The sequence below is a fragment of the Lathamus discolor genome, chromosome 5, assembly GCF_037157495.1.
Source record: "Lathamus discolor isolate bLatDis1 chromosome 5, bLatDis1.hap1, whole genome shotgun sequence".
Classification (NCBI taxonomy): domain Eukaryota; kingdom Metazoa; phylum Chordata; class Aves; order Psittaciformes; family Psittacidae; genus Lathamus; species Lathamus discolor.
Window position 1 is genome coordinate 125048188 of NC_088888.1, and position 11396 is coordinate 125059583.

Here is an 11396-nt window from a genome sequence, read left to right on the forward strand (position 1 = left end):
CTCCATCTGAACCCCCAGGTCCCTCAGCCATTCCCCATCACACTTGGGCTCCATTCCCTTCTCTGGCCCCGCTCCAGCCCCTCAATGTCTCTCTTGCAGTGAGGGGCCCAGAGCTGAACCCAGGATCCGAGGTGCGGCCCCACCAGTGCCCAGTGCAGGGGAAAAACAGTCAAAGGTCTGCCGAGGTTGGTGCTGATGTTGGGGTGTTCATCACTCCGGTGTGCCTCTGAATGCGGTCCTCTCTTTGCTGTTCTCTGCTCTTCAGGGCCTGCGCTTACAATAAATTGGCCGGTTGCTCCATCCTGAGCGAGCTGGGTTTATTTAAGTCAGTTTACAGTGGCATGGGCTAGAGCTGGGTGTTACAGCACACACTCCATAAATTACCAGCTGCTAAGAGATGTGTTTGGACAATGGGGAAAGACAATAGCTGAGATAAAAAAGAGTAAGAGTCGTGCCTGCTTTGAGGAAAGCAAACACAATGCTGCTGCCAGCAGCCATCCCATACGGGTCTGAGCTTGTGCTCCCATGCCTGGCCCAACTCACCAACCCTTTCTCTGGGCATTACCACAGCAAACAGGGCTGTGAGTGAGTGAAACTCCACTTTGGTCAGGCCAGTCCCTTTTGCTGTAGAAATGCAGAAGAAAAGCCCAGCCAGGCTGGCATGGGTGGACATCAGCCTACCTGGTCCCAAGGGACCATGCATCTCCTCTCGACCTCAACTAGTGCAACCCAGTGAGATTTGATTTTACAGCCCCAGGAGAATTTGTATTGCAAGAGCAGCAAAACAGGCTGAGAACACTGGGGCTGCTCAGCCTGGAGAAGAGAAGCTCTGTGGAGACCTCAGAGCAGCTTCCAGCATCTGAAGGGGGCTACAGGGATGCTGGAAAGGATTCTCCATCATGGACTGCAGTGACAGGACAAGGGGTGATGGGTTCAGACTGAAAGAGGGGAAGTTCAGGTTGGAGATAAGGCAGAAGCTCTTCCCTGTGAGGGTGCTGAGGCGCTGGCACAGGGTGCCCAGAGAAGCTGTGGCTGCCCCATCCCTGGCAGTGCTCAAGGCCAGGTTGGACACAGGGGCCTGGAGCAAGGGAAGGGGTCCCTGCCCGTGGCAGGGGTTGGAGCTGGAGGAGCTTTAAGGTCCCTTCAACACAAACCAGGCTGGGATTCCATGAAAACTGCTGCAAAACCTTTGTGTGCTCACTGCAGGCTGCCCCTGACTCTGTGAGATGCTGATTCTCCATCTTACCCCCTCCCCGAATAAGAAACGATGCACGGGGCTGCGTCACTCCCTGACCAGGCAGAACCGCAATTCCTCAGCTCCCAGCTACTGGGAAAGTTTACTGTGGAAACTGATACCCTCCTAAAAGTCCTCCTTCACCCCGGTGTCACTGCAGGTAGGGCTGGGTCAGAGGATTACGCCTGCCCTGCTCATTGTCCTCTGAAGCACGGATGAATGGGGTAATTTAACCCCAAGGAGATAACGAACCGCCCCGTCTGTACCTTTGCATTTCCCATGAAGCTGCCGGGTGTTGGTTTAAAGGGTCTTTTAACAAATTATCAGGACATCTGGCTCCTTCCAGGTGCTCTGTGCCGCTGTGGTCATCAACTCAGAACAGACAAGAAGAGCTTTAATTACCTCCAATGCTCATTCCATGCCTTTGGGAACTTGAAGAAGGGCTTGCGGGTGGTGGGTACCAAGTCTTACGCCCCAACAGCCCGTCCCACTAAGGAAGTTTTGCTCCTCAGGCAATAGCTGCTCTCAGGGAGCTTTATGAAGCATTTCTCCACTTTTCTAGGTAAGCATCAACATTTTTCCTTCAAAGTGGGTGTTAAATGGGTGACAATTGTACCAGTTCAGAAATATACCAATAACGCTTATACCAATCTGCACCAAAAATCGTGAAAATATACCAATCTAAGATTAATGCAACTGGAAATTAGTTGTCCACTTTGCCAACGTTTATGGGTTGATGTCTTCTACAAGCGGCGAGGCACGTGAACGTGTGCTGCCTTGTGTATACCAGCAAATTTCCCAGCTGGGGAACTATTGCTCCTTTTTTTCCCAGCTATTTTTTCCAAAACGTGTGATTTCCCAAGAAATGCCGGCCTCTTTTCTCCTGCGTTAATTGCTGTGGGTTATCTGCACATGTCCAGGAGAACCTGGGTGCAACCAGTGTGGTGAAAAGTACAGGCAGCAACTGCTCTGTGCAGCCCCTGATCCTAAAAGGATTCATCCCCTGTACCCCAGGTCTCCATGCCCAGCCAAGACACCTGGAAGCAGGCACGGAACCTGGGATAACTCATTGCTCTGAGGGCAGAGGATCCAACATTTCACTACCGATCTTCACAAAAGGCTGCAGGCCTTAGATCACAGCTTTAATTTCTCCTCATGTCAAATTTTCCAGCAGATGAAATGCATTCTGCTCCGAGAGGCCATCTACCATTGCAAACATCCAGCATAAAACAGCCTATCAGTTTTATTAAGCAGGATGCTGGGCAATTTAATAGCCTGCTTTAATTCGATCGAATTCATCCAGCTTAAGTATTTTTCCATGTTCGACTCAACCCAGTTTATGATTTATCAATTACCTATTTCACATATATCACAGGTTTAACTTTTTCACTCTCTAAATCATATTCCTGGCTGAAGAACTTGGGGGGGTTTTGCAATTGAAAACAAACCCAAACCCAATTCGTGTCTCTGTACGAGGCATGATACTTTCTGTGACATGTTTAAAACATCATTTATGATAGATGCAATGCAGCGATGAGTCAGAAGATTTGCAGGATGTTCGTGAGGTTATAGTGACCTTTTGAGGATAAACTGTAGTATGTATTAATCTTTCCTACAAATAAACCTGATTTCCATCAACAGGCTGTTCTGTTGGGTTGCTTCATCCCCATACTGAGTATACCATCCCTTTTGGAGAAAGCCTCTCCCATAACATCTCTGGCATCTCAGATGGTTTGAGAGGACTTGGCCTCCCATTCAAACACACAATGTTGGTCGATGAGAAGCTGAACATAACCCAGCTTCAGCATGCGCTCACAGCCCAGAAACTAACCATATCCTGGGCTGCATCCAAAAGAGCTTGTCCAGCAGGTCGAAGGAGGTGATCCTGCCCCTCTGCTCTGCTCTCCTGAGACCCCACTTGCAGCACTGTGTGTGGTGCTGGGGTCCTCAACATAAAAAGGACATGGAGCTGTTGGAGCAAGTCCACAGGAGGCCACGAGGATGCTCAGGGGCGGCAGCACCTCCTGTATGGAGCCAGGCTGAGAACACTGGGGCTGCTCAGCCTGGAGAAGAGAAGCTGCGTGGAGACCTCAGAGCAGCTTCCAGTGTCTGAAGGGGGCTACAGGGATGCTGGGGAGGGACTCTTCATCAGGGACTGTAGTGACAGGACAAGGGGTGATGGGTTCAGACTGAAACAGGGGAAGTTCAGGTTGGAGACAAGGCAGAAGCTCTTCCCTGTGAGGGTGCTGAGGCTCTTGCACAGGGTGTCCAGAGACCTGATGAATGCCCCATCCCTGGCAGTATTCAAGGCCAGATTGGACAGACCCTTGGGTGACATGGTTTAGTGTGAGGCATCCCTGCCTATGGCAGAGAGCTGGAACTGGATGATCTTAAGGTCCTTTCCAACGCAAACCATTCTGCGATTCTGTGACTTTTCATTGATGATGGGAGGTTTGTGAGTGTCTCCCCCAGAGCCTTATTTTGTAAAGCACACACTGAAACGCTGCCTGAAAAAACAAACAGGAAGCTTAAATCCCTCACTCGCATCCCGAGGGGAACATCTCCATTCAGTGGGGCGGGCGCCGGCCCAGGCTCTGGCTGTGCAAAGGCATGGCAATATAATTGCAATAGGCCCTACGACAGCCCTGCCAAATTAAAATGAATCTTGTGTAAAGCTTTTCTTTTAATGGCCCATTGTATCCCATCCTGACCAACTCCTGAAGACTTCCTAAAGCTGGGTAAGAGCCTGGCTTCATGGAGGTCAACTGCAGAAACTTCCCCGGCTTAATGAGCTCACGGGCTCTCCCCATGGCTCTTATGACTTTATTTATGCTGTGGTTTAATGAATGATTGTCCAATGCAGATGCGTGAATGACTCCAAATGAGACTGAGATCCCTGCGGTGGTTGGTGCTCTATGAAAACGGGATATTAGGCTGTCCCTGCCCCAGGGATTGGGGGTGGGTAAGAGAAAAGATAGGGAGAAAATACAACTCACCTATGAACATTAAGCCAGGCTGTAAATTTTGCATTTTGCAGTGCTGCTGCTCCAGCTCAAACCCACGGCATGGGCACGCAGAAGGGAGTTATTGCTCTGCAGAAACACCCCCAAAAAGCAATGAAGTCATGCAGAAAACCTGCACCAGAAGAGAGCAAAGGCTGAAGCCACCACAAAGCCCCTCTCCTCGCTGTTACAGCTCCGTTTTACAGCCAGTAGTACCCTTGATCCATCAGCATCTCATCAGTAGGGATCGATTTAATAAACCCATGTGATAATTAAGTGGGGTTTTACAGCTTCAGTCTGGTGAAAATGGTTTTAATTCGAGGCTTTAACATGGAAAATAAACCTTTCAAAACCCAGAATCGCCCATTAAAGCTGACATTGTGAAAAACGTTCATCTCATCCTCGTCCTCTGTGTTTTAAAGAAGTGTAGCAGCAAACATTACCAGGAGCATTAGAGGGGTTTGTCTCTGCCAGGAATCAGCCGGTTGCGAAGGCTTTCAAATGGAAACAACTCAGAAATCTCAAAAATGTTTGCAAAAAAAAAAAAGACATTTTCACTTTTCCACCAACTCTGTTATTGATTTTCCAGCCTGAATGAGGAATGCTTGTTGAATTTTATGGAAACTGATAGTGGGACTATATGAAACTGGCCATAAAAGATAACAGATTTTGTTTTAAAGTCAGATAAAAGTTATAGTCCCATGTTATTTGGCATATGAATTTCCTATGATACCAATAAAAATGTTAGTTATAAAGCATTTCCTGAGGAATGGCTGTAACCCCAAATGATCACGGTTATTTGCTGAGGAAAATAGGTTTTATTCCGAACAATAAACCTATGCAGATTTATTAACCTGGGAAACACACAACCAGCTCATGTACCAATCCGGTTCGAGCTGATGGAATTAATAACACTGATATAATGAAAAATCTCTTTTACACTCCAAAAGCATTGCCTGCACAATGTCACACATAAAAGAGTTTACTTAGCAGCCCTTTAGCTCTATTTTCCCATTCTTCGCAGAAGTCTTCATTCACGACAGGTTGGTTCTGTTTAAATGCTGATATTTGCTGTGGATCGTGTTACTGCAGCGTTATTCCCTGCAGATGAATGAAAGCTGAGCATGAACTAACAAGAAAAACACTCGGAAGATGAACAGTTGAAAGAAGCAAAAATGCTTTTCATGCTTTCAAGGTGATGGCAAGCGAGGCTGATGGGACAGACCCAGACCCTGCCTGGCGTACATCATGGCACAAGAGCACCTTAGCTTGCCTATGGTGAGCTAGCCTGAGCTCCTCTGGAACCCAACCACTGAAAATAAATGGGAAAAAGACTAAATGGAGAGTTAAGCTGACCTTGTTCCACTTGGGAGCCTGTTGGGAGAAGGCTGGATTGGGCTGCAGTGAATAGAAGCTGAGCCCCCATGGTAGGTGTCAGGAGTGGGTCTCTCCAGCCAAGATCAGTATTTTCCCTCCCCTTTGAGACCACAGCATAACTCTGTTAGTGGACACCAAAGGACAAATGGCTACAAGAGCTTCAACTGTCAGCTTTAGAACTGACTTCCAGGGCTTAAAGGGGTTACAAAGAAAGCTGGAGAGGGGCTTTGGACAAGGGCCTGTAGGGACAGGCCAAGGGGAATGGCTTGAACCTGCCCGAGGGGAGACTGAGCTGAGCTCTTAGGCAGAAGCTCTTCCCTGTGAGGGTGCTGAGGCGCTGGCACAGGGTGCCCAGAGAAGCTGTGGCTGCCCCATCCCTGGCAGTGCTCAAGGCCAGGTTGGACACAGGGGCTTGGAGCAAGCTGCTCCAGTGGAAGGGGTCCCTGCCCGTGGCAGGGGTTGGAGCTGGAGGAGCTTTAAGGTCCCTTCAACCCAAACCAGGCTGGGATTCTATGATTCACCCCTTCTGCTTCAGTGGCAGAACATCCGCACAGCTCCTTTCCTCCCATGGCACCAACAACCACTTGCCTTGGCCAGTTCAGCATCAGCAGCCACCCCAGCACAGCCACCTCCTGGAGAGCCCAGGCAGTGGCCAAGAGAACTTCCCACTGCTTGGGGACCAAGCTCCCCAACTTCTCCTAAGCCAATGAAGATTTTAACGTTATCATGCGATGTGATGATGTTTTAATGTAGGAATAGCTGCCTTAAACTAGACACTGAAAATAAGCTCACCTGCTCACCAGCTAGAAGGCAAAAGCTAAAGCTAAACTGAGGACTCACCTTTGGGAAAGATTCAACAGAGGTAACGAGCAAACCAGCCAGCTGAACATAAGGCTTGCTTTAGTTAAATATTAAAGCCAGCACAAAGATAAGATTCAGTTCGAACAAAAAAGCGTATTTTTTTTCCTAACATTGTTTCTTTTAATTTTTCTTCATTTTACCCTGAAACCAGCTACCACTGTCTAATTCATTCCACATTTCCCAAGGTCGAAGACCCCCATTCCGAGCACCAGCGTGCTCCACAAATGTTACTTCTTTTAGAGTGCAGAACAATAAGTGTTTTATCCCATCCGCTGTCTTCGCATCCTCAGGATGGATGGAAGCGGTGCCAGTGGGACAGCAGAGAGCTGTCAGAGAAGCAGGCCATCACGAAACCCATCTCAACTCAGTGTGTGGAGCAGATAGAATGAGAAAGAGGGGTGATAGCACCTTTGGAAGGTCTGACCCCAAAGAGATACTGATATGGCTGAAGCAGCAGCCCAGAGCCGGAGATGCTCAGTGCTGGATACCCTTCTCCACAGCCTCCTGAAGACCCATAGCATAGTTTGGGTTGAAAGGGACCTTCAAAGCTCATCTAGTCCAGCTGCCCTGCAATGAGCAGGGACACCTTCAACTAGATCTGGTTGCCCATCTGTGGCCTTTGCTTTTCTTACGCAGAGTTTGCTCTTCTGGATAATCTCCTTCCAGAATAATTGACCTTAAAACCACCCATTGGAAGACCAGGTGGGAAGCTATTTTCCCTGGCTTTGGTACCTCCGTTTAGAAGCTATCATCTCTATTGATGGCTGTATTTACAGGACCAGTGTTTTCTCCATGTGTTTAGCTGAGCAGCCTCTAAAGCCAAGTTCCTTTGCGTGCGATCAGTACCGACACACTCACCCGATGGATGTGGGAATGACAGGAGGATGCACAGAGCCCAGACCAGCTGGGCACACCCGATGTAACAGGCACCTTTCCTGCCAAAGAAAGCACATAGAGTCACATAACCCTCCCAGAACATCGTATACTCACCTGACCCACAATGCTTGCAAACAGGAGCCAGAGGGTTAACGGGGGATTTGCATGTTGTGCAAATCAGCACATTCTGCTTTTATAAACGTATGTATCTATACAGGGAGCAAGGGGCAAACGTGCTGGCTGAATCCTGCATTCTTCTAAGGCAGAACCTAAGTCTACAGGACACGTAGTAAGGCAAACAGCATGTTTTCAGGTAATTAGTGTTTATAATCAGTTTGTAAAGCTAAAGTGAGTCCAGATCGCAACGCACTCAAGCTAAAAAACACATAGAAAAGATTTTTTTCCCTTTGCATATGCATGCCAATGCAGAATTAACATCTGCATACAATATATGCTCTGGTCCGACCCAAAATATTGTTGTGGTTATGGCCAATTCACTTAAAAGCCGATATGTTTGAAACCTCACATTAATATGGATGAAATGTTTTCTGTTCCTTTAACTTCGTCTAGGGTTGGGGTTTTTTCTTTTTTTTTTTTAAGTTAAAGTTTCACATTAATGGTACTTATAAACCACAGCTGTTTCACTGTACTATATAACAATAGTGTTTTGTATCTGAGCAAGTTTGGAAATCTTCATGCTTACTCAATCCTTCCACAACCAAAAGCAACCCCACTTGTTCCTTGAAATGGAAGAGGTATCTCTAGTGTTTGCAAAACAATTACATTCCTGACAACTTTTCATAAAGACGATGTTTTGGTATTGCTTCGGAGATGAAATGAGATGAACTTCAGGCTCAGAGCCCGATGGAACTTGACAGTTCTGGCTCTGGGGCCGGTTTCTGTTACTGCTGTGGAGCGGGGAAGGGAGAGCTGCAGAGCTACTTCACTTGAACTGGTGAGTCTCCACAGGGATGCAATGGAAAGGCAAGCAGTGCCCCTTGCATCACCAAGCAATGCAGCAGAGCCACAGCCCCATGGCTCATTATACGCTAATCACAGCACCTACACAGGCTTTCACCACCACATGAACCCTAGGACTGCACTATCAGCTCAGGCCAACAGTGCGGCCTCTGGATGAAGCCATCAGGTACCCCCTGAGGAGCTTCAGCAGCAGGAACCAAAGGTCTTCAAACTCACAGCATCATAACGCAGGGCTTTTCCCCATGCAGTCATCCTCATGAGCACGGTTTGCAGACAAGGGCTTGGAAGAGTGCTTTGTCCTCCCAGGCTGTTTCCTTTATGCCATGGTTGCTTTTCCCTGTCCTCTCCTGTCCCTGGCCACCACCCAACACAGTTACCCTGCATCCCATGAGGCTGGAGATGTGCATGCACACCCATGTGCAACCCTGACCCACCCATCCACTGCATTTAGACAAGCCAAGCTGCAGATAACCTCAGTACAGGGAGATGGTCCAGCTTTGGCCAGTGAAGGTGACTCAGTCCTTCCTTGCAGTGGCACATTCATGCTGGGAGCAGAGAAAGGAGCATTAAGAAGATGGGGAAGTTGTGGTGGTACAAAAACTTAATACCAAGAGAGATCCTGTGGATGACCCAGCAGTAAAACAGCATAAAGTTCAGCAAGCTCCTCAGAGCACCCTATCAGGGACACACAAGTGGCTACTCAGCAGTTCCTTACCTTCATGTTCATCTCCAGCCCACCCTGTAAGACCCACACAGGACCCAGGCTGGGAAGCCCTTTTCTACCTACTGCTAAACCCTAAGTGCTTTCGCAAGCCCACACTGCTCAGGACTCTTTGCTGTAGGTGTAGAGCTGGGCTTTGAGAGATGTGGCTCATGTGGCTTTGGAGGTCACTGGTTGATTCCATCAGTGACCATGGAAAGCAACAAGATGCACACAAGCAGGATATGTCCCTGAAAGCATTCAAACACAATGTAGGCAAGGTGCTCAGTGCCATGGGTTAGTGGTGGCCTTGGCAGTGCTGGGGTAAAGGCTGGACTGGGTGAGCTTAAAGGTCTTCTCCAGCGTGGCTGATGCCGTGATTCTCTCCTGCCAAGAGCAAGCAGCTGCCAGAGGCCGTTTCATTCTCACTTCCAGGCGGATCGGGAAGCCGTTTGCCGGGTTGTGTTATTTTGTTTTCCTCAGCACGTTTCATCTCTTTCTCCAAACCTCCAGCTTTCCGGGAGCGGTTTTGAAGTGGCCTCAGTTGTAATCTGACCTCGCTCCTTGTCACATCTGCGTCAGCGGCTCCGGGGGCCGTGCTCGGATGCTGACAACTATTTCTAGCTTTAAAATATGATTCTTTGGCAACCCAAGAGACAAATCCCCGCTGCCTTCAGAGTGTGTCTGCAGGAAAGGGATGAGCGTTCATGGCACATCACGACTGCAACCAAGGTTGTCTGAAGCTGTCTGAATCCCACCCTGGTTTACTCTTGCAGGTTACTGTGAGCCCACCTATTTACTCCCCTGGGTACCAGCAGGCAGCTGCAGCCCCAGAAATACAGGGAGATGGGATTGCTGCTTGAAATACAGGGAGATGGGATTGCTGCTTGAAATACAGGGAGATGGGATTGCTGCTTGAAATACAGGGAGATGGGATTGCTACTTGATATACAGGGAGATGGGATTGTTACTTGATATACAGGGAGATGGGATTGTTACTTGATATACAGGGAGATGGGATTGTTGCTTGATATACAGGGAGATGGGATTGTTACTTGATATACAGGGAGATGGGATTGTTGCTCGATATACAGGGAGATGGCACTGCTGCTTGATGCACAGGGAGCTGGGGATCCCAGCATCTCCACAGGTCTGCTGGTTTCTCCTGGAGGCCAAGTAGGATCAGAAAAAAGCACTGACAAACTGTGGTCCTCTTCTGCCAGGCACCATCGCATGGACATGGATGCCATCAGACCCTGTGCATCACCCCACAGTCCTTCTGAGCCATGGCTGGCCCTTGGAGGTTGCAAGGCCCAGGAGCTTGATGTAAATGGATGAGGTTTGGCAGGTCCAGCCAAGGCCACCGCAGACGGGATCAGCTGGCTAGACCTCCCTTTTGGCAAAGGGGGGTTTTCCCTGTGGAAAGGGCGCAGAAACAACACTGGGCCAGAGCGGAAGCAATCATAGCTCCTAAGAAATAAGCAGGGACTATTTGAAGGCCACTTCCCAAGGCTCACAAACCCACCCCTGCCCACCAAACCCTTCCACTTCCCCTTCCTCATGCAAATACCTTCTGGCTGTGGCAGCTGCATCTGCTCGAGTGAGTGGTCACAAAGAGGTCTCCTTTGTCACATCTCATGAACACCAGCTCACTGACCCAAACAAGCACTGCTGAGGACACAGGGAGGGCTTGGCCACAGCACGCTGCGGTGGCAAGAACATGCAGCCACGTAGCCTTGGCTGCATGGGGGCAAAGGAGGAAAAGAACAGCATAGCTCTTAGGGGGTATTTAATAGCTGTGTGACTAACAGGGAGGTCCCTAAACCTTCTCCTGGGCTCACCTGTGAGGACTGCGCAGGTGAAGCTGCTTTCTGACCCATCAAAGCTTGTGTTCTCAGCAGTAACCACGGAGCCTTGTGTTTGTCATCCCCTGGAGGCCATGTGAAATTCCACATGATCCCAGAACCCAGCCTGGTTTGGGTTGAAGGGACCTTAAAGCTCCTCCAGCTCCAACCCCTGCCATGGCAGGGACCCCTTCCACTGGAGCAGCTTGCTCCAAGCCCCTGTGTCCAACCTGGCCTTGAGCACTGCCAGGGATGGGGCAGCCACAGCTTCTCTGGGCACCCTGTGCCAGCGCCTCAGCACCCTCACAGGGAAGAGCTTCTGCCTAAGAGCTCAGCTCAGTCTCCCCTCGGGCAGGTTCAAGCCATTCCCCTTGGCCTGTCCCTACAGGCCCTTGTCCCAAGCCCCTCTCCAGGTTCCCTGCAGCCCCTTTAGGCACTGGAGCTGCTCTCAGGTCTCCCCTTCAGGAGCCTTCTCTTCTCCAGGCTGAATAATGATGTGTCACGCTTTCTGCTTCCCAAAA

General features: G+C 49.3%; 1 long non-coding RNA gene across 1 annotated transcript; it reads right to left on the minus strand.

Moving 5' to 3' along the window:
• Positions 1-4777: 4777 nt before the first annotated feature.
• Positions 4778-10772, minus strand: LOC136015923 (uncharacterized). Its single transcript, XR_010613412.1, has 3 exons — positions 10602-10772; positions 7333-7409; positions 4778-5337 (listed from the first exon to the last, which is right to left on the minus strand). It is a non-coding gene; the product is annotated as an uncharacterized LOC136015923 (long non-coding RNA).
• Between the last annotated feature and the right edge of the window lie 624 nt (positions 10773-11396).